The sequence below is a fragment of the Convolutriloba macropyga genome, chromosome 2 (genome assembly GCF_964194025.1).
Source record: "Convolutriloba macropyga chromosome 2, txConMacr16.3, whole genome shotgun sequence".
NCBI classification, from domain to species: Eukaryota; Metazoa; Xenacoelomorpha; order Acoela; family Convolutidae; genus Convolutriloba; species Convolutriloba macropyga.
In genome coordinates this window covers 40,143,436-40,165,122 of record NC_134469.1, presented here as the reverse complement: position 1 = coordinate 40,165,122, position 21,687 = coordinate 40,143,436, and the positions used below count along the sequence as shown (strand labels likewise).

The window sequence follows — 21,687 nt, the reverse complement described above, 5'->3', positions numbered from 1 at the left end:
GAATCAGAGGCACTGTTACTGTTAGTTCGTAACTGAGTAAAAGAAGACAGTATCAGCATTTTTTTTATAACCGCACTACTGGAAAAACAACACAAAATGGGCGAAATAGGCATTTTTGATGCAATTTTTTATTAAAAAAGGGGGAAAAGATACAATTTCAAAAACATGGTTGAAAGTTCTGCCAAGACGGTTAAACCAAACAATTAACTAACTCTTTTATATCTCTAAAAGTACCAACCTTTTTAAACGTAAAACCATTATCTGCCAAACGTCAAGCAAAAGTTACAAAATGATGTGAAAAAACACAACACAAAGTAGTCTAGGGTTCAAAATTCTTTAAGCTCCTCTGTATAAAACAGAATTCAGAAATATCTTTTTAATTGGGAAACCTACGCCTGATAAGTTTTCTAAAGATACCGCTCACAATCCTGTACGATGAATTTTTTGATCGGCAAAAACCTGAAAAACGCCGAGCTGGACTAAAAGTGCCGCTCGTAATGCTTTTTCATTAAAACAAAAATGAACCGTAACAGCCAGTTTGAACATCAGTAAAAGCATTATATATGAACTCAATGCTTAAGAGTGTTTTCTTATTAGCTCGATAGATGTCGCATTAGTCATTAGATTATTTCAATGCCCAGTCGTAAGACTACAAAAGAACAACAAATGCCTACAAACCTCAAGATTTCAAAGAAAAAACAAAAACAATTTTCGGAGCGTTTAAAATTATAAACTTCACTCACAAACCACAATTTTGTTTCACTAGACGTTATTGGAACATAAAGGACCACTCAATAAATGAACCTTTAAACGCAGAAAGACTTCATATAAATGAATGAAGAAATGCAAAAAACTTTTAGATCAACAGACCTAAAATGCAATCCGAATCCTTTTTTTGCAAAACAAAATAATGCGGCCGAAACTGGGAGTGCTATCGATGCGCCGCTGTTAAAACTTCTACAATATTGCGCAATGGTTTTTTAAACAATCGAAATTCTGAATACATAAAGTAGTCCAGAGTTCACAATTCTTTAAATCTCCGTAACTTCTCTGTGAAAAATATCATTCAGAAAAATCTTTTTAATTAGATTTTTAAGCTTGACAAGTTTTCTAAGGATACCAATCACAATCCTTTACGAAGAACATACTGATCTGCTAAAACCTTAAAAATCCCGAATTAGACTAAAAGTGCTGCTCGTGATGCTTTTTCAATAAAAAAATGAATCAAATGTTACCGAGACAGCTAATTTAAAAAAAAAATACATAAACAATGGTCGAAGCGATTAAAATCATAAGCTGTTCTCACAAAACACGATGATGTTTGATTGGACTTCATTAGAACATAAGGGATACCTTATTAAATGAACCTTTAAATGCGAACAAAATTTTACAACTGGATTAAGAAAAGCAAAAAACGTTTCAAAGAACAGACACAAAATGCAATCCGAATCCTTTTTCATTACAAAACGCAATGATGAGACCAAAACTGGGAAGGCGATTGCTTTGCTGCTGCTAGAAAACGTAATTCTTCTACAATATTGCTCAATGCTATTTTTCTCAATCGAAAAAAACAAAACATGAAAAACAAAGCATGATTTTTTCATAAATAACGGTTTAAATCAGCGAAAAGCTGCAAAGAAACAACTTCCCAAAAGCTTTCTCAGGAATCAGAGGCACTGTTACTGTTAGTTCGTAACTGAGTAAAAGAAGACAGTATCAGCATTTTTTTAAAACCGCACTACTGGAAAAACATCACAAAATGGGCGAAATAGGCATTTTTGATGCAATTCTTTATTAAAAAAGGGGGAAAAGATTTAAAACAAAAATGAACCGTAACAGCCAGTTTGAACATCAGTAAAAGCATTATATATGAACTCAATGCTTAAGAGTGTTTTCTTATTAACTCGATAGCTGTCGCATTAGTCATTAGGTTAATTCAAAGCCCAGTCGTAAGACTACAAAAGGACAACAAATGCCTACAAACCTCCAGATTTCAAAGAAAAAACGAAAACAATTGTCGGAGCGATTAAAATTATAAGCTTCACTCACAAAACACAATTTTGTTTCACTAGACGTTATTGGAACATAAGGGACCACTCAATAAATGAACCTTTAAATGCAGAAAGACTTCTTATAAATGAATGAAGAAATGCAAAAAACTTTTAGATAAACAGACCCAAATTGCAATCCGAATCCTTTTTTTGCAAAACAAGATAATGCGGCCGAAACTGGGAGTGCTATCGCTGCGCCGCTGTTAAAACGTCTACAAAATTGCGCAATGGTTTTTTAAACAATCGAAATTCTGAATACATAAAAAACAAACTATGAATTTTTCAAGATTATTGGTTTAAATTAGCAAAAATTGCTAAATACATAACTTCCTGAAATTTTACTCAGGAACCAGAGGTAACAGATAGCCCGTAAATGAGTACAAGAAGACAGAGTGAGCAGTTTTATGTCCTCTCTACTGGAAAAACTAGACAAAGCGGGCCAGATAGGCATGTTTGATGCAATTCTTTATAAAAAATTGAAAAAAGCTACAATTTCAAAGACATTATTAAAAGTTCTGCCAAGACAGTTGGCTCAAGCAATTCACTAACTTTTTCAATTCTCTTACCGTAACAACAACAAAACCTTTGAACATAAAGCAGTTAATTGTCAATTTTGAAGCAAAATTTTTTTAAAAAATGCGAAAAATAAAAAGGAAGGTGGTGTAGAATCCACAATTCTTCAAATCACCACGACTGACAAGTTTTCTAATGATACCACTCACAATCCTGTATGATGAATACATCGCTTGGCTAAAACTTTAAAAATCAAGAATTTGACAAAAAAATTGGGCTCGTGATGCTTTTTCAGCGAAACAAAAATGAACCAAATGTTTCCGAAACAGCTCATTTGAACATCAATAAAATCATTATTTGTCAAGCGAAAACATAAGATAGTTTTTTTGAAAGCTCGCTAGATGCCGCATTTGACATTGAATTAGTTAAACCTAGCCAAAAGAATACAAAAGGACTCCAAATGCTGGCAAATCTCAAGATTTAAAAAAATATACAAAAATAATGGTCGGTTCTATTAAAATCGGAAGCTATTCCCACAAAACACGATGCTGTTTTATTGGATTTCATTGGAACATAAGAGACTCCTTATTCAATGAACCTTTAAATGCGGGCAGAATTGTTACAATTGGATGAAGAAATGCAAAAAACGTTTCAAGAAACAGACCCAAAATGCAATCCGAATCCTTTTTCATTACAAAGCTCAATGATGAGACCAAACCTGGGAACGCGATTGCTTTGCGGCTGCTAGAAAACGTAATTGTTCTACAATATTGCTCAATGCTATTTTTCTCAATCGAAAAGGACAAAACATGAAAAACAAAGCATGATTTTTTCATAAATAACGGTTTAAATCAGCGAAAAGCTGCAAAAAAACTACTTCCCAAAAAACTTTCTCAGGAATCAGAGGCACTGTTACTGTTAGTTCGTAACTGAGTAAAAGAAGACAGTATCAGCATTTTTTTTATAACCGCACTACTGGAAAAACAACACAAAATGGGCGAAATAGGCATTTTTGATGCAATTCTTTATTAAAAAAGGGGGAAAAGATTTAAAACAAAAATGAACCGTAACAGCCAGTTTGAACATCAGTAAAAGCATTATATATGAACTCAATGCTTAAGAGTGTTTTCTTATTAACTCGATAGCTGTCGCATTAGTCATTAGGTTAATTCAAAGCCCAGTCGTAAGACTACAAAAGGACAACAAATGCCTACAAACCTCCAGATTTCAAAGAAAAAACGAAAACAATTGTCGGAGCGATTAAAATTATAAGCTTCACTCACAAAACACAATTTTGTTTCACTAGACGTTATTGGAACATAAGGGACCACTCAATAAATGAACCTTTAAATGCAGAAAGACTTCTTATAAATGAATGAAGAAATGCAAAAAACTTTTAGATAAACAGACCCAAATTGCAATCCGAATCCTTTTTTTGCAAAACAAGATAATGCGGCCGAAACTGGGAGTGCTATCGCTGCGCCGCTGTTAAAACGTCTACAAAATTGCGCAATGGTTTTTTAAACAATCGAAATTCTGAATACATAAAAAACAAACTATGAATTTTTCAAGATTATTGGTTTAAATTAGCAAAAATTGCTAAATACATAACTTCCTGAAATTTTACTCAGGAACCAGAGGTAACAGATAGCCCGTAAATGAGTACAAGAAGACAGAGTGAGCAGTTTTATGTCCTCTCTACTGGAAAAACTAGACAAAGCGGGCCAGATAGGCATGTTTGATGCAATTCTTTATAAAAAATTGAAAAAAGCTACAATTTCAAAGACATTATTAAAAGTTCTGCCAAGACAGTTGGCTCAAGCAATTCACTAACTTTTTCAATTCTCTTACCGTAACAACAACAAAACCTTTGAACATAAAGCAGTTAATTGTCAATTTTGAAGCAAAATTTTTTTAAAAAATGCGAAAAATAAAAAGGAAGGTGGTGTAGAATCCACAATTCTTCAAATCACCACGACTGACAAGTTTTCTAATGATACCACTCACAATCCTGTATGATGAATACATCGCTTGGCTAAAACTTTAAAAATCAAGAATTTGACAAAAAAATTGGGCTCGTGATGCTTTTTCAGCGAAACAAAAATGAACCAAATGTTTCCGAAACAGCTCATTTGAACATCAATAAAATCATTATTTGTCAAGCGAAAACATAAGATAGTTTTTTTGAAAGCTCGCTAGATGCCGCATTTGACATTGAATTAGTTAAACCTAGCCAAAAGAATACAAAAGGACTCCAAATGCTGGCAAATCTCAAGATTTAAAAAAATATACAAAAATAATGGTCGGTTCTATTAAAATCGGAAGCTATTCCCACAAAACACGATGCTGTTTTATTGGATTTCATTGGAACATAAGAGACTCCTTATTCAATGAACCTTTAAATGCGGGCAGAATTGTTACAATTGGATGAAGAAATGCAAAAAACGTTTCAAGAAACAGACCCAAAATGCAATCCGAATCCTTTTTCATTACAAAGCTCAATGATGAGACCAAACCTGGGAACGCGATTGCTTTGCGGCTGCTAGAAAACGTAATTGTTCTACAATATTGCTCAATGCTATTTTTCTCAATCGAAAAGGACAAAACATGAAAAACAAAGCATGATTTTTTCATAAATAACGGTTTAAATCAGCGAAAAGCTGCAAAAAAACTACTTCCCAAAAAACTTTCTCAGGAATCAGAGGCACTGTTACTGTTAGTTCGTAACTGAGTAAAAGAAGACAGTATCAGCATTTTTTTATAACCGCACTACTGGAAAAACAACACAAAATGGGCGAAATAGGCATTTTTGATGCAATTTTTTATTAAAAAAGGGGGAAAAGATACAATTTCAAAAACATGGTTGAAAGTTCTGCCAAGACGGTTAAACCAAACAATTAACTAACTCTTTTATATCTCTAAAAGTACCAACCTTTTTAAACGTAAAACCATTATTTGCCAAACGTCAAGCAAAAGTTACAAAATGATGTGAAAAAACACAACACAAAGTAGTCTAGGGTTCAAAATTCTTTAAGCTCCTCTGTATAAAACAGAATTCAGAAATATCTTTTTAATTGGGAAATCTACGCCTGATAAGTTTTCTAAAGATACCGCTCACAATCCTGTACGATGAATTTTTTGATCGGCAAAAACCTGAAAAACGCCGAGCTGGACTAAAAGTGCCGCTCGTAATGCTTTTTCATTAAAACAAAAATGAACCGTAACAGCCAGTTTGAACATCAGTAAAAGCATTATATATGAACTCAATGCTTAAGAGTGTTTTCTTATTAGCTCGATAGATGTCGCATTAGTCATTAGATTATTTCAATGCCCAGTCGTAAGACTACAAAAGAACAACAAATGCCTACAAACCTCAAGATTTCAAAGAAAAAACAAAAACAATTTTCGGAGCGTTTAAAATTATAAACTTCACTCACAAACCACAATTTTGTTTCACTAGACGTTATTGGAACATAAAGGACCACTCAATAAATGAACCTTTAAACGCAGAAAGACTTCATATAAATGAATGAAGAAATGCAAAAAACTTTTAGATCAACAGACCTAAAATGCAATCCGAATCCTTTTTTTGCAAAACAAAATAATGCGGCCGAAACTGGGAGTGCTATCGATGCGCCGCTGTTAAAACTTCTACAATATTGCGCAATGGTTTTTTAAACAATCGAAATTCTGAATACATAAAGTAGTCCAGAGTTCACAATTCTTTAAATCTCCGTAACTTCTCTGTGAAAAATATCATTCAGAAAAATCTTTTTAATTAGATTTTTAAGCTTGACAAATTTTCTAAGGATACCAATCACAATCCTTTACGAAGAACATACTGATCTGCTAAAACCTTAAAAATCCCGAATTAGACTAAAAGTGCTGCTCGTGATGCTTTTTCAATAAAAAAATGAATCAAATGTTACCGAGACAGCTAATTTAAAAAAAAAATACATAAACAATGGTCGAAGCGATTAAAATCATAAGCTGTTCTCACAAAACACGATGATGTTTTATTGGACTTCATTAGAACATAAGGGATACCTTATTAAATGAACCTTTAAATGCGAACAAAATTTTACAACTGGATTAAGAAAAGCAAAAAACGTTTCAAAGAACAGACACAAAATGCAATCCGAATCCTTTTTCATTACAAAACGCAATGATGAGACCAAAACTGGGAAGGCGATTGCTTTGCTGCTGCTAGAAAACGTAATTCTTCTACAATATTGCTCAATGCTATTTTTCTCAATCGAAAAAAACAAAACATGAAAAACAAAGCATGATTTTTTCATAAATAACGGTTTAAATCAGCGAAAAGCTGCAAAAAAACTACTTCCCAAAAAACTTTCTCAGGAATCAGAGGCACTGTTACTGTTAGTTCGTAACTGAGTAAAAGAAGACAGTATCAGCATTTTTTTTATAACCGCACTACTGGAAAAACAACACAAAATGGGCGAAATAGGCATTTTTGATGCAATTTTTTATTAAAAAAGGGGGAAAAGATACAATTTCAAAAACATGGTTGAAAGTTCTGCCAAGACGGTTAAACCAAACAATTAACTAACTCTTTTATATCTCTAAAAGTACCAACCTTTTTAAACGTAAAACCATTATCTGCCAAACGTCAAGCAAAAGTTACAAAATGATGTGAAAAAACACAACACAAAGTAGTCTAGGGTTCAAAATTCTTTAAGCTCCTCTGTATAAAACAGAATTCAGAAATATCTTTTTAATTGGGAAACCTACGCCTGATAAGTTTTCTAAAGATACCGCTCACAATCCTGTACGATGAATTTTTTGATCGGCAAAAACCTGAAAAACGCCGAGCTGGACTAAAAGTGCCGCTCGTAATGCTTTTTCATTAAAACAAAAATGAACCGTAACAGCCAGTTTGAACATCAGTAAAAGCATTATATATGAACTCAATGCTTAAGAGTGTTTTCTTATTAGCTCGATAGATGTCGCATTAGTCATTAGATTATTTCAATGCCCAGTCGTAAGACTACAAAAGAACAACAAATGCCTACAAACCTCAAGATTTCAAAGAAAAAACAAAAACAATTTTCGGAGCGTTTAAAATTATAAACTTCACTCACAAACCACAATTTTGTTTCACTAGACGTTATTGGAACATAAAGGACCACTCAATAAATGAACCTTTAAACGCAGAAAGACTTCATATAAATGAATGAAGAAATGCAAAAAACTTTTAGATCAACAGACCTAAAATGCAATCCGAATCCTTTTTTTGCAAAACAAAATAATGCGGCCGAAACTGGGAGTGCTATCGATGCGCCGCTGTTAAAACTTCTACAATATTGCGCAATGGTTTTTTAAACAATCGAAATTCTGAATACATAAAGTAGTCCAGAGTTCACAATTCTTTAAATCTCCGTAACTTCTCTGTGAAAAATATCATTCAGAAAAATCTTTTTAATTAGATTTTTAAGCTTGACAAGTTTTCTAAGGATACCAATCACAATCCTTTACGAAGAACATACTGATCTGCTAAAACCTTAAAAATCCCGAATTAGACTAAAAGTGCTGCTCGTGATGCTTTTTCAATAAAAAAATGAATCAAATGTTACCGAGACAGCTAATTTAAAAAAAAAATACATAAACAATGGTCGAAGCGATTAAAATCATAAGCTGTTCTCACAAAACACGATGATGTTTGATTGGACTTCATTAGAACATAAGGGATACCTTATTAAATGAACCTTTAAATGCGAACAAAATTTTACAACTGGATTAAGAAAAGCAAAAAACGTTTCAAAGAACAGACACAAAATGCAATCCGAATCCTTTTTCATTACAAAACGCAATGATGAGACCAAAACTGGGAAGGCGATTGCTTTGCTGCTGCTAGAAAACGTAATTCTTCTACAATATTGCTCAATGCTATTTTTCTCAATCGAAAAAAACAAAACATGAAAAACAAAGCATGATTTTTTCATAAATAACGGTTTAAATCAGCAAAAAGCTGCAAAGAAACAACTTCCCAAAAGCTTTCTCAGGAATCAGAGGCACTGTTACTGTTAGTTCGTAACTGAGTAAAAGAAGACAGTATCAGCATTTTTTTAAAACCGCACTACTGGAAAAACATCACAAAATGGGCGAAATAGGCATTTTTGATGCAATTCTTTATTAAAAAAGGGGGAAAAGATTTAAAACAAAAATGAACCGTAACAGCCAGTTTGAACATCAGTAAAAGCATTATATATGAACTCAATGCTTAAGAGTGTTTTCTTATTAACTCGATAGCTGTCGCATTAGTCATTAGGTTAATTCAAAGCCCAGTCGTAAGACTACAAAAGGACAACAAATGCCTACAAACCTCCAGATTTCAAAGAAAAAACGAAAACAATTGTCGGAGCGATTAAAATTATAAGCTTCACTCACAAAACACAATTTTGTTTCACTAGACGTTATTGGAACATAAGGGACCACTCAATAAATGAACCTTTAAATGCAGAAAGACTTCTTATAAATGAATGAAGAAATGCAAAAAACTTTTAGATAAACAGACCCAAATTGCAATCCGAATCCTTTTTTTGCAAAACAAGATAATGCGGCCGAAACTGGGAGTGCTATCGCTGCGCCGCTGTTAAAACGTCTACAAAATTGCGCAATGGTTTTTTAAACAATCGAAATTCTGAATACATAAAAAACAAACTATGAATTTTTCAAGATTATTGGTTTAAATTAGCAAAAATTGCTAAATACATAACTTCCTGAAATTTTACTCAGGAACCAGAGGTAACAGATAGCCCGTAAATGAGTACAAGAAGACAGAGTGAGCAGTTTTATGTCCTCTCTACTGGAAAAACTAGACAAAGCGGGCCAGATAGGCATGTTTGATGCAATTCTTTATAAAAAATTGAAAAAAGCTACAATTTCAAAGACATTATTAAAAGTTCTGCCAAGACAGTTGGCTCAAGCAATTCACTAACTTTTTCAATTCTCTTACCGTAACAACAACAAAACCTTTGAACATAAAGCAGTTAATTGTCAATTTTGAAGCAAAATTTTTTTAAAAAATGCGAAAAATAAAAAGGAAGGTGGTGTAGAATCCACAATTCTTCAAATCACCACGACTGACAAGTTTTCTAATGATACCACTCACAATCCTGTATGATGAATACATCGCTTGGCTAAAACTTTAAAAATCAAGAATTTGACAAAAAAATTGGGCTCGTGATGCTTTTTCAGCGAAACAAAAATGAACCAAATGTTTCCGAAACAGCTCATTTGAACATCAATAAAATCATTATTTGTCAAGCGAAAACATAAGATAGTTTTTTTGAAAGCTCGCTAGATGCCGCATTTGACATTGAATTAGTTAAACCTAGCCAAAAGAATACAAAAGGACTCCAAATGCTGGCAAATCTCAAGATTTAAAAAAATATACAAAAATAATGGTCGGTTCTATTAAAATCGGAAGCTATTCCCACAAAACACGATGCTGTTTTATTGGATTTCATTGGAACATAAGAGACTCCTTATTCAATGAACCTTTAAATGCGGGCAGAATTGTTACAATTGGATGAAGAAATGCAAAAAACGTTTCAAGAAACAGACCCAAAATGCAATCCGAATCCTTTTTCATTACAAAGCTCAATGATGAGACCAAACCTGGGAACGCGATTGCTTTGCGGCTGCTAGAAAACGTAATTGTTCTACAATATTGCTCAATGCTATTTTTGTCAATCGAAAATGACAAAACATGAAAAACAAAGTATGATTTTTTCATAAATAACGGTTTAAATTAGCGAAAAGCTGCAAAAATCTACTTCCTTAAAACATTCTCAGGAATAAGAGGCACTGTTACTGTTAGTTCGTAACTGAGTAAAAGAAGACAGTGTCAGCATTTTTTATAACCGCACTACTGGAAAAACTAGACAAAGTGGGCCAAATAGGCATTTTTAATGCAATTGTTTTTTAAAAAAGGGGAAAAAGATACAATTTCAAAAACATGGCTGAAAGTTCTGCCCAGACGGTTAAATCAAAAAATTAACTAACTCTTTTTTATCTCTAAAAGTAACAACCTTTTTAAACGTAAACACATTATTTGCCAAACGTCAAGCAAAAGCTACAAAAAGATGTGAAAAAATACAACGAAAAGTAGTCTAGGGTTCAAAATTCTTTAAGCTCCTCTGTAAAAAACAGAATTCAGAAATATCTTTTTAATTGGGAAATCTACGCCTGATAAGTTTTCTAAGGATACCGCTCAAAATCCTGTACGATGAATTTTTTGATCGGCAAAAACCTGAAAAACGCCGAGCTGGAGTAAAAGTGCTTCTCGTAATGCTTTTTCAATAAAACAAAAATGAACCGTTACAGCCAGTTTGAACATCAGTAAAAGCATTATATATGAACTCAACGCTCAAAAGTGTTTTCTTATTAGCTCGATAGATGCCGCATTAGTCATTATGATGCGGCTGCTCAAGAGTCTCAGCGGAACCGATACATCACAGCCTGGTTCTCGTGTTTTACGCCGGCCTGGTTCCTCACTGGGTTCGATTGAATAACGATCTCTCAGAAATAATTAGTCGTTCGGACGTATTAAAGGACTGTAACTTTAATTTTGTTGATTGAAGTTAAGAAAGTCCTAAGTGATAATCTATGTTCAATCTCGGGCTGATTTATCTACTAGCCACACTAACTCACCTTCTTTTAGGTTTCGCACATGTTCTTTTGACCACTTCGATCTCTGGTTCCATTGTTTAAGATATTCACAAGTCCATCTTTTCCAGATCATGTCGTTATATGCTTGAGTCGTGGTAGCGTCCACTGGATGGCATGAATGCTGCACTCTCGTTCTCTCGTCCTAACAAGAAATTATTTGGTGTGAGCGCTGTCAAAACTTCAGGGTCGTCACTTATTGCTGACAGGGGTCTTGCGTTGAATGTTTGTTCCACAAGACACATTGTGGTGCTCAGTACCTCGTCAGTGAGGCTTCTGTTGTCCAGGATTGCAATCATGATCTTCTTGCAACTTTGAACCAGTCTTTCCCAGATTCCACCAAAGTGAGGAGCTCCGGGAGGATTGAATTTCCAAAAAATCTTTTTCTGTGCTAAATAACTCTCAATCTTATCTTTGTCCCACTGGTTCATGAATGCTTTCAACACGTTGGCTGCTCCAACGATATTTGTTCCGTTGTCGCTGATGATGGTACTTGGGTAGCCACGTCTTGCAATGAATCTTGTCACAGCAGCTAGACATGACTCGGTGTCCAATGACTGTGCGACTTCGATGTGTTCTGCTCTCGTTGTCACGCAAGTGAAGAGGCAGCACAATCTCTTCAGGGTACGTCGTAGGAACTTCAGTTCGATGGGTCCGAAGTAGTCATTTCCGGTATGGGTGAATCTGAACACATGTTCATCAAGCCGTTCTCTGTGTAGATCTGCCATCGGTGGGTGAATTGGGTTGGCATTTCTGTGTCTGCGTTTAATACAACTCGACTTGATCTTCCTTAAAACATTTCTTACTTGGATGATCCAATACTCTTTTTGAAGCATGTTTCTCACATATTCTGTGCCCTCATGTAGGTTGTCTCGATGCGCTTTCTCCAACAGAAATTGTCCAACTGGATGTTTTACTGTTAACAATATTGGGTGTTTTGCATTGTAATCAAGGTTTGAATGCTTCAGTCGGCCTTTCACTCTAATTGTTCTATCTACCTGTACGAAGCGTGAAAATTTGGCAGTGTTCAATGTTTTGGAGATTTCATTGCTGTTTGCTATCGACTTTGAAACGTTCGGGAAGCTTTCAGTTTGAACAAATCAAAACAGTATTTGCTCTACTTGATGAATTTCGTCTGCTTTGAGGAGTGCTTTCTGCTTCGTCTTGAACCTCATGCAGTAGGCAATGAAGTTTCTGATTCGGTTGAAGGTATTGTATCGTCTCCAGTCAAATAGTTGGTCTAGTTTTTTTTCTGTTGCTACAGTACTAGTAACTTGCTCAGGTTCGAGTTCGTTCACTTGGCACCACGGCTTTGGCCACTTTTCTTCATCTGCCTGGAGCCATGCCGCCCCGTTTAAACATACGGATTCCTTGAGTCCTTCGATGGCCATTCCTCGGGTTGCGATGTCGGCAGGGTTTTCGACACATTTGACGTGTCTCCATTGATCCATTGATGAGTTTCCAGTATTTCCGCTGCTCTGTTCGCAACGAACACTTGTTGTTTCTTGTGCGCTGCCTGTAGCCACTCTTGCACTGTTGATGAATTGGTCCAATGGTAGATTTTGTCAATTTTGACATGTTCATTGAGTATCTGCTTTCTGAGACCAACTCCGTAGAATGCAGCTTTAATTCTAACTTCGGTATTGTCATATGTCTGATGGGTGCCGCAGGGCATTTCCCTATCACATAGGTGAGTCTTAGCCTTGCTTGGTCTTGCAGATATGCCACGATTCACATTGCTTCTTCTGAGGCGTCTGTGAAAATGTGAAGTCTGAGGTTTGAAAAACCATTTTCGAAATAAAGTCGATTTATTGACATTGTCCTTATTTCTGACAACTCCTTGTCCCATGCTTGTCCGATTGCTGCTCAAAAGCTTTTGAGTAGGAATCGCATTCTCATCGTGAAGGGTGAACACATCTCAAGTGGTTCGAACACTGCTGAGACAAAGGATAGGACAATTCTCTGAGTTGTTTATGCTGGAACTTCTTGCTCAGTTCCACGACAGACAATCGGACTGTCTGTGTCCACATTCCAGTTGAGTCCTAGGATTGAAGATGATTGTGGTTCTGCTTTGAGTGTTTTCACAACTTTCGTTGACCTGTCTGTCTCTGGGATCTATGACTTGACTTCATAGTCACTTGTTATCCATTTCGTCAAATTGAATCCACCTTTGATGAGGATGTCTCTGACTTTCTGGTAGATTTCGATTGCTTCTTATGGGGCTCTGATTAATTTTAGGAAGTCGTCCATGTAGAAGCTTCTCTGAACAGTTCTGACGAGACTTTCGTCGTTGACTGCATTATCTTTCGCCACTTGGTGCAAAGCGTAATTTGCACAAGTCGTGGCGTGTATACTCATAGACTTCTATTCTCCGCTCTAGATATTCTCTCCAGAGAAATCGTAAACATCGGCTGTCATCGTTTGGGAAAGCAACTTGAAGAAACATTGCTTCTATGTCGGCTGATAAAATTTGGTGTTCTCGGAAGCGAAAAATGATTCCGGTCAGACTCTGCAGCAGGTCTGGTCCAGATAGAAGTTTGTCGTTTAGGTCTACACCTTGGTACTTTGCTGCTGCGTTGCACACTCTTCTGACTTTTTGGGTTTGCGCTGGTTTATGACGGGATGATGCGTTGAATACCACTGCAGTTTGTCTTTTGTTTCATTCAGTTCAGCTTGATCAACTTTCCGAACGTAACCAGCTTTGACATCTGTGTCAATGGTTTCCTGGTAGAATTTTTTAGCGTTTCATCTTTCTGCAGGCGCTGTTCTAGGGACTTGAGTTGCCCCATTGCAGAGTGGAATTTGTTCGGTAATTTCACTTCGTCCTCTCGCCACAGAAGTTCTACTTCATATCTTTCACCGTTGAATCGCGTTGTTTGCTCCAACGTCTTGATTGCTCGTTGTTCCTCTTTCGAATGGCTGGTGAAATCGCAGTTTGAAGCGTAGGACTAGATATCCCACCACTTGCTCAACTGGTTCGCTAGTTTGTCATCTGCAATTGATGTTGCTGTTGTGGTAAGAGTTGGTGCCTGCTTCGCTGGTAGCGTTACACTTAAGGCCAAGCCTATCTTTGATTTCTTTGCCTATGGCGCAGCTAAGTCTTCTGACTCTTTGAATTCAAAAGAGTGATGAATGTCGTAACAATCTTGTCCAAGAATCACTTAAACATCGTTTAGATTGTAGCTCTGATTTGGCAAGTTCCTCAGATGTGGGTAACGGTCATTCAATTTTTGCAGCTCCACAATCTGGTCACCCAACTTCAGTTTCTCGTGCACATAGAAATGCACTGTTGTCAACAGTCTAGACTTCTCATGCGCTGAAACAGCTATCGGCACTATTTCAGTCTTAACATCTTGTGAGCCATGGATCCCTGCTACTGACAAGAATGCCTTTCGGCCTTGAAGTTGAAGTTCGGACACCACTGACTTGTTTACAAAAGAAATCGAGGATCCTGAATCACACATTGCTAGTACATTTAGGCTTAAGTCTCTGTTTGTCAGCTTGATTCGTCTCACTTGGAGTCCTCCTTGGGTGATGTTAGTTGCTACTGCCGTTGTAGCATCTTCGACATTCTTTGTAATATCCTTCTTCAGTAATTCGTTATGCAACAGTCTTATGTCGCCTTCCACTGCTGAGTACACTACATGTCCTGCTTTTGCAGTCCTTCGACATGTGACCTGGTCTCAAACAATTGAAACACAGTCGGAACTTCTGGACTTGCTCGCGTCGTTCATTTACTTTCATTGATTTGAATTTTTCACACGTCCAAATAGGGTGTTGTCCGTTTTTGAAGGGACTTTCGAAATTCTTGGGTTTGCTTGACTCTTCAGCGTTTGAAGCAAAGGTACTCGTCTTCGGTTTATCACGGCATTGAAACTTGTTTCTGTCAAACGACGAGTTTGTCTGTGCTAACAAGTTCTCATGAATTACTGCTTTGGAGGCAAGTCATTTTTTTGAAAACAATCAGGTTGCCTCTCAGCAAGCGACGATCTTGCATATACTGCAACCACTGTTCTCTCAGTTTTGGAGAAAGTTTTCTCGTTGTTGAACTTATCCCTCCTTCTGATTCTAGGTCGGATGTGTATCCAAGTTTAGACAAGGTTTTCATCACATTTGTAACCACATTTGCAAATTTGACGATGCTCGTAGAACCGTCGTGTCGAATTGGAGGATGAGTATGTATCTTCTTGAATTGAGCGTTGACTATGACATCTGATCTGCCATACTTTTCACAGAGTATATCCCAAGCATGATAGTATGATTGTGAGCTGAATCCCATTCCCGATATTGCTGCTTTTGCTTGACCCGTTAGACTTGTCTTCAGGTAATGCGTCTTTTCCGTATCACTGATTTGCATTTGATGAACAACAACATCAAAGAGACCTGACCACTCTGGCCACTCTGGCCACTCCAGTGGATCTCCTGAAATTTCAGTCAACTTTAGTTTTGGCAAGCCACTGGCACCACTGCTTGGTGCTCGTTGGTAAATGACATGGGGAGTGGTGTGATTCATTGTGCTTCTGTTTCTGCTCTCGGCAGACCTGTTTCGAGGGTTGTTAATGGGACTCTGACTCCTGTTTCTGTCTTGAACTGCTGACGTTCCCTGCTGCTGAAACGGCGTCCTTGTCAACGGCGGTGCTGCGTCCGTTACTCTAATTAGTTTAAGGATTTCTTAAGAATGCTCGGTTCTGGCAGTTGCGTTGAGAAAAGTCCTTCAACCGGTGGGAACAGCGGGGTTGTTTTCGGGTAGGTGCTGAAACGTTTGTCAACACTGTCATGTGTGACATTCGTTGGAGGCTCAATAACAACGTTTGGAGATAGTGGCCGTCTAGGGACAGACTGTTGAGCCACTGATTCGGCCCACCCGCTGTTCTTTCATGATTGAGTCTTGATCTAACACTTTCTATTTCATCTGCCACTGATCCAGATATCCTTGAGCTTCCTTTGGTCAGCTCAAGTTTCAGACGTTTCTGTTCTTCTTCGGCCTCTGCTGTCTTCCTTTCATTTTCATGGACTCGCTCATGCTGTCGAAGACGCAGTTCGTCTTCTTGTTGTTACATTTTTAGACGTAACTCCTGTTCTTGTTGTTGTTGTTGTTGTTGTTGTTGTTGTTGTTGTTGTTGTTGTAATCGTAATTCTTCTTGCTGGCGACGCAGTTCTATTTCTTCACGCTCCTGCTCTAACTCCAACTACCGCTCTCGCAGTCGTTGCTCTGTTTGTTTCTTAGCTCTTAGGTTGTCGAGCTCCATTTCATCTATCTGTCGCCTTCTCGATGATCGCGAGTTGGCAATACTGGGTTGTTTTCTGCTTCCGTGTGTAGCAGAATGCCTTGAGGAGACCTCCGCGTTCCCTTCAGTGTTTTCTATCGCCCCATTGCTTGTATCAATTACAGTTTCTTTTAGGTCTTTGTCAACCATACATTTAGGTCGATGTCGATGACACTAATGATGTTTGATTTCCACAGTCCTTGCTGAGCCTGTACTGCTTGATCTGCTCTCGATAGTGACTCCTAATATTGCTGAAATCCACAAGCTCTCGGGCGCAATGTTCTTGCTTTATCTTTTGAATCGATTCTGCGTAGATTTCATCTAGTTTTTCTGATAACAGTTCCACCTGATTACACAATGTCTGTTTTTCGGAGTCGCTTGAGATTTCTGTTTTCAACTTATTCTCCAAATTTGTTAGTTCACTGAATTTGGGTGAGCAGCTTTCACTGATTTGTATCCTCGAAATGTGTCTGGATAATAACCGCTGAAATCTGTGCGGCACATTTCTATATCTCGGAGAAATGGTAATTTGTCAACTACCGATCTCAAGACATTGCTCTTTTCTTCTAACATACGCTTGGTGTCATTGTCGAAAGCTTCAAAATACGTTGGCTTCAATGGTAACCTTTGCTGCTTTCTGTTGGTTTCTAAGTTGTCGTACGTCTCGAAGAAGCCACGATATGCACTTTTGGCGTTCATTGTTTTGCTTTGTTTCAGGTAGCCTTCTAGCTCGGTGACACGTCTGGAGAAGAATTTGAGTAGGTCAGCTTGCTCTTTCTCTAGTGTCTTCAGTTGACCACTCGTCTTCCAATCAACTGTTTTCCAGTGTCTACTGGGACTTTTGCTGGCCATCGTAGAGATTTCGTTCTGGTCTAACACATTGAATCGAATATTCGTTGCTGTTCGTGTTGTTGATGATGTCCGTGTCGGGGACCAAATGCTGCGGCTGCTCAAGAATTTCAGCGAAACCGACATATCACAGCCTGGTTCTCGAGTTTTACGCTGGCCTGGTTCTTCGCTGGGTCCAATTGACCAACGATCTCGCAGAAATGATTTGTCGTTCGGACGTATTAAAGGACTGTAACTTCAATTTTGTCGATTGAAGTTAAGAAAATCCTAAGTGATAATCTATGTTCAACCTCGGGCTGAAGTTTGTAAGGCTTCAGTCAGTGTTAGTAATGTTGCTAACTTCTCGTTAAGTCAGCTCAACTAACTTAAAACTCGCAAGATCTTAAGATCTAGAAAAGCTTAGCAAAAAGACTAAAGTTGTAAAAGAATCAATTTTTCAAATCAAGTTTTTATCATTTTTGAGTTTTGACAAATTCCAAGTTTTTTCAGTTTCAAACGTTATCTCTTGCTATCAGATGGCTTTTGTAACTGATTTGAAGTGGCGCCAACACATTAGACTAATTCAATGCCCAGTCATAAGACTAAAAACGGACAACAAACGCCTACAAACCTCAAGATTTCAAAAAAATTACGAAAACAATTGTCGGAGCGATCAAAGTTATGAGCTTCACTCACAAAACACAATTCTGTTTCATTGCACGTTAATGGAACATAAGGTACCACTTAATAAATGAACCTTTAAATGCAGAAAGACTTCTTATAATTGGTGGAAGAAGTGCAAAAAAATTTTAATTAAACAGACCCATATTGCAATCCGAATCCCTTTTCTTTGCAAAACAAAATAATGCGGCCGAAACTGGGAGTGTTATCGATGCGCTGCTGTTATAACGTCTACAATATTGCGCAAATGTTTTTTAAACAATCGAAATTCTGAATACATAAAAAACAAACTATGAATTTTTCATGATTATTGGTTTAAATTAGCAAAAAATTGCTAAAAACATAACTTCCTGAAACTTTTCTCAGGAACCCGAGGTAACAGATAGCCCGTAACTGAGTAGAGGAAGACAGTGTCAGCAGTCAGGCAGTGTAGCATCTTTTTTTAGACATTTTACGAATGACAAGTTTTCTAATGATACCACTCACAATCCTGTACGATGAATACATCGCTCGGCTAAAACCTTAAAAATCAAGAATTGGACTAAAAACTGGGCTCGTGATGCTTTTACAGCGAAACAAAAATGAACTAAATGTTACCAAAACAGCTAATTTGAGCATCAATAAAGGCATTAAAAATCAACAAAAATCATAAGATAGTTTTTTTAATAGCTCGCTAGCTGCCTCATTAGACATTACATTAGTTACACCTAGTCATAAGAATACAAAAGGACTGCAGGAATACCTTGAAACCTAAGGGACCTCTTGTTAAATGAACTACTGACTGCAAAAATACATCTTATAATTGGATGAAGAAATACAAAAACCGTTTCAAAGAACAGACCCAAAAAACAATCGGAACCATTTTTCTATACGAAACTCAACGATGAGACCAAAACCGGGCGTGCTGTTGCTGTGCGGCTGTTAAAAAACGCAATTGTACTGCAAAATTGCTCAAGATTTTTTGTCAACCAAAAATTTGAAAATATCAAATACAATTTATAAATTTTTCATAAAAATTGGTTTAAAATAGCGAAAGCTCGCGAAAAAATTGCTTCCCAAAAAATTTCTCGGAAACCAGAGAGACATTTAGCCCGTAACCGAGTAAAAGAAGACGCTGTCTCCAGTTTTTATGTCGGCACTGCCGGAAAACCAGACAAAGTTGGCCAAAAAGGGATGTTTGATGCAAATGGAAAAAACTACATCAAAAATTACATTTAAAAATAGAAAAACCGGACAAAGTTGGCCAAAAAGGGATGTTTGATGCAAATGGAAAAAACTACATCAAAAATTACATTTTAAAATAGAAATTTTACGCCTGACAAGTTTTCTTATGATACAACTACCAATACTGAACGATAAATTTATCGATCGGCAAAATCTTGAAAATTCCCAAACTAGACTAAAAGTGCTGCTCGTGATACTGTTTCAAAAAACAAAAAATAATCAAATGTCACCGAAACAGATAGTTTGAGAAGCAGTAATATCATTTTCAATAAACCCAAAGCATAAGAGAGTTTTTTTGTAGCTCGCTAGACACCGCATTAGTCATTAGATTAGTTAAACCTAGCCAAAAGACTTAAAAAATACATCAATTGCCGGCAAATCTCCAAATTTCAAAAAATTACAAAAACAATTGTCGAAGCGATTGAAATCATACGCTTCACTCACAAAACACAATGCTGTTTCATTGAACGATATTGGAACATAAGGGACTACAAAAAACTGAACCTTTAAATGCAAACAACTTTTTATAATTGGGCGGAATAAATGCAAAAAATGTTTCAAAAAACAGACCATAAAAGCAATCCGAATCAGTTTTTATTACGAAACTCAACGATGAGAACAAAACCGGGCGTGCTGTCGCTGTGCGGCTGTTAAAAAACGCATTTCTTGTACAACATTGCTCAATGTTTTTTGTGTCAAAGAAAATCCTAAAACATCAAAAACAAAAAATGATGTTTTCAAAAAAATTGTTTCAAATTAGCGAAAGGTGGCAAAAACATTGCTTCCTGAAAAATTTCTCGGAAAAAAGAGGGACAGTTAGCCCGTAAACGAGTAAAAGAAGACTCTGTCTGCAGTTTTTATGTCGGCACTAATGTAAAAAAAGTCAAATTATGACAAATAGGCTTGTTTGGCGCAATTCTTTATGAAATAAAGGAAAAAAAACTACCTTATCGAAAACATGGCAGAAATTTTTGTAAAGACAGTTGGTTCAAACAATTCACTAACTGTTTCATATCTGGAAACGTAACAACAGCAATCTTTTTAAACAAAGGACCATTAATTGTCAAATCTAAAGCAAAAGTTACAAAAAGATGTGAAAAATACGACGGAAAGTAGTCTATAGTTCAAAATTCTTTAAATCTCGATAACATCTCAGAAAAAAACGAAATGCAAAAAATACCTCTTTAAATAGAATTTCTACGCCTGACAACTTTTCTTATAATACCACTCCCAATACTGTACGATGAATATATTGATCGGCAAAAACTTTAAAATTCCCAAACTAGACTAAAAGTGCTGCTCGTGATGCTTTTCAATAAAACAAAATCTAACCAAGAGTCACTGAAACAGACAGTTTGAGAATCAGTAATATCATTTTCTATCAACCCAAAGCGCATGAGAGTTTTTTTGTTGCTCGATAGAGGCCGCATCAGACATTAGATTAGTTAAAACTAGCCAAAAGACTGAAAAAATACATCAATTGCCGGCAAATCTCCAAATTTCAAAAAATTACAAAAACAATTGTCGGAGCGATTGAAATCATACGCTTCACTCACAAAACACAATGCTGTTTCATTGAACGATATTGGAACATAAGGGACTACAAAAAACTGAACCTTTAAATGCAAACAACTTTTTATAATTGGGCTGAATAAATGCAAAAAATGTTTCAAAAAACAGACCATAAAAGCAATCCGAATCAGTTTTTATTACGAAACTCAACGAGGAGAACAAAACCGGGCGTGCTGTCGCTGTGCGGCTGTTAAAAAACGCATTTCTTGTACAACATTGCTCAATGTTTTTTGTGTCAAAGAAAATCGTAAAACATCAAAAACAAAAAATGATGTTTTCAAAAAAATTGTTTCAAATTAGCGAAAGGTCGCAAAAACATTGCTTCCTGAAAAATTTCTCGGAAAAAAGAGGGACAGTTAGCCCGTAAACGAGTAAAAGAAGACTCTGTCTGCAGTTTTTATGTCGGCACTACTGTAAAAAAAGTCAAATTGTGACAAATAGGCTTGTTTGGCGCAATTCTTTATGAAATAAAGGAAAAAAAACTACCTTATCGAAAACATGGCAGAAATTTTTGTAAAGACAGTTGGTTCAAACAATTCACTAACTGTTTCATATCTGGAAACGTAACAACAGCAATCTTTTTAAACAAAGGACCATTAATTGTCAAATATAAAGCAAAAGTTACAAAAAGATGTGAAAAATACGACGGAAAGTAGTCTGTAGTTCAAAATTCTTTAAATCTCGATAACATCTCAGAAAAAAACGAAATGCAAAAAATACCTCTTTAAATAGAATTTCTACGCCTGACAACTTTTCTTATAATACCACTCCCAATACTGTACGATGAATATATCGATCGGCAAAAATTTCAAAATTCCCAAACTAGACTAAAAGTGCTGCTCGTGATGCTTTTCAATAAA

The 21,687-nt window shown here is 36.4% G+C and overlaps 1 protein-coding gene across 1 annotated transcript in view; it reads right to left on the bottom strand.

The window, feature by feature from the left end:
* The window catches only part of LOC142335271 (uncharacterized), a 109,153-nt gene that overhangs the window by 42,063 nt on the left and 45,403 nt on the right, over window positions 1-21,687 (bottom strand). The window lies entirely within an intron of this gene.